This window comes from Mastomys coucha, unplaced genomic scaffold (genome assembly GCF_008632895.1).
Source record: "Mastomys coucha isolate ucsf_1 unplaced genomic scaffold, UCSF_Mcou_1 pScaffold7, whole genome shotgun sequence".
Lineage (NCBI taxonomy): Eukaryota > Metazoa > Chordata > Mammalia > Rodentia > Muridae > Mastomys > Mastomys coucha.
In genome coordinates, this window is record NW_022196913.1 from 70151649 (window position 1) to 70154499 (window position 2851).

The following is a 2851-nucleotide window of genomic DNA, read 5'->3' on the forward strand; positions in this document are numbered from 1 at the left end:
CCTAGGGCAGACACAGAAAGCAGCAATGGCAGCATGGTAGTGTCCTTTGAACAATTCACTAGGGGATAACAGTTCAGGCTATGATGACACTTTTGTGTCTGATAGTGCTGAGGATCATAGGTATTCTGCACGACAATTTATTATAACTAGTAACGTTTTTGAAAAATTTCTCTTTGACTTTTAAAAATATAAGCAAGTGGAAAGGAAGAATTCCACATATATCTATTGTTTACAAATCAATATTTACTTTAAAGGCTTTTCATAAATGGTGTCAAAGCATTTAGGGTCAGAAAATAATTAGCCTTGGCATAGGCTACAGTTGTTTAATGACAAATTTTGCCCCCCACTTTTGTAGCTACTGAGAAAATTACAAGAAAAACATCACCGCGGTAAGAATGTGTGAAGTACATAGTGGGACTAATGGCTCCAGCAGCATATGTATAGCAGAGGATGGCCAAGTCAGTCATCAATGGGAGGAGAGCCCCTTGGCCCTGTGAAGGTTCTAATCCCTAGTGTAGGGGAATGCCAGGGCCAGTAAGCAGGAGAAGGTGAAGTGGCAAGCAGGGGGAGGTGGGAGGGAACAGGGGTTGGTTCTTGTTGTTTTTTGTTTGTTTGTTTGTTTTGGAGGAGAAACGGGGAAAGGAGATATTGTATGACATTTAAATAAAGAAAATATCTAATAATAAAAAAAGAATGAATGAACTATACAATATATTAATCTGTAGAAAATATAACATTCAGAACCTGACACTGTCTTTGCCTGTGTGGAAGACTATTTACATACACTCTTTATTTCTTCTATAATCACAAGCTGAATAATTATTTATAGAGAAAAACATGTTGAAATTACTGATATCTCTCATACAGCATGAAATGTTGAAACAAATCCAATGCTAGGGAGATGCTTCAGTGGATAAAGTCCTTGCCATGCATGTGTGAGAATGGGAGTTTGCATACCCAGACTCCACATGAGGTCTGAATGTCTTATGAGCTACTGTATCCTGGGGCCCTTTTGGTGAGACAGGAGAGGATGACAGAGAATCCCCTAAAGTTTACTGGACAGTTAACCCTGGTATTTTCATTTGTGAACAAGTGATCCAGCCACAAAACAAAGGTTGAAAGAAGGTTGTGTATTTTTATTCTAAAGGTTTCCTGACAAACCTACCATTGTTGTTTCTAGGTGCACAAAAGGGGACAATGTCAGCTATACCTCTCGTATGAAGGTAAAATGCTCCTTTGTGAAATCAATTTTCTTATGAATTTTGTCTTAATTCAGCAGTGCCTAATTATCCTAGTTTTATATGGAAAGGTGTTTCAGAGGAAACCATATTGTAGATGTGGAACTTTCTATAATTTGTAAGTGAGCAGGAAGTCCTTATGGGTAGTGGTGGCCCAATATGAAAATGGACTCAAAAGACATAGTGAGTGGAAGACTGAGTGCAGATCTCACATAATGGAAGATGTTTGATGTTTGACAAAGTATTGTTTGTAGAAATGAATACGCAATAGACTGATTTAAAATTTGAATGTGATAATAGACCAGAATACCTTTTAATAAGACCAGATATTTTAATGATCCAGCAATCTCCAAAGTGCCTTTACCCTCAGCAAAATGCCCATAAGTTTTATCTACCCTTGGACACTCCTATTTCAGCATCATATATGAGAGCATCTCTTTGGTTTCTTTCTTCCATCTGTGTTTAGACTGAGAAGAAATTGTGAATATTTAGCAATTTGTAATAGTTTCATCAAATTTGCCTTATGAAGAGATTAAAGCATTTTTAATTGATTCTTATGAAGGTATATTGAAAGCTCTTTATCTAGTTAAACAATAAAGTGTCTTTCCCCACTTAGCCAGCATTTCTAGAAGTAGAACGTCAATAGTTCCATTTAAGTTCTTCTTTTTCTATTTAAAAAAGAATATACACTTATATTTTTTGCCACATTCAAACACTTAAAATATTTTATTTAGATTCTTTCATATTCACTATGAGGCTTCTTTATCAGTATGAGCTGCTGGAGCTTAGAGAACCTGTTTATGTATAACTCTACAGCTCTCACCTGTAGAGTGAGAGGCTATGTGAATGATTAGTGGCATTTTAATGAGTTTTGAATGTGACTCAATGGACCAATGTGTTTCTATAAAACAGTTCCACAGGTACTATGATATGGATAGCACTGGCAATTTAACTGGCATTTACTTACAAATGGAAAAAATGTGCAATTTGTGTCCTCCAACAGTGGAGGAGAATGAATGTTAAAAGAGGTTTTATTAATGACACTGCATCAATGAGAGTGGAAGAGAGATGTCACCAGTTGGACCAAAGCCAGAATAGCTCCTAAAGGGCACTGATGCTAGGTCCAGTTTGTAATCCCATTTTATATTCTAAACCCATAAGATGGGTCTGGCAAGCAAGCAAGATCTTATAAAAGCATATGTGTCAGTCAGCAGGTTGTTAAGGGCAATGGTTTTTTTTAGCTATTTTTCCAAGTCATTCTGTTTCAGGTAGCAAGTGAAGTCATGCTTGGCAAATCAGAAGTACAAGCATTACTTTAAGTAAACCATTAAATAAACTGACAAATTAGTAGTTAATAATTGGACTTTTTTCATCCTGTCCTACTTCACTTCATGGTCATCTTTACACAAAAACTCCTGGAACTTTTTCAACCATCAAAACAAGAAGTTTAAGTATGTTGAAAACTCACACCATACCTGCTGACTGTTCCAATCCAACGCCTCATTTTCATACCAGATGATGAAAACTTATCATCCTTCTCACTTAGAATCTGGAGAATATCATCCTGAGTGAGGTAACCCAATCACAAAAGAACAAACACGGTATGCACTCTC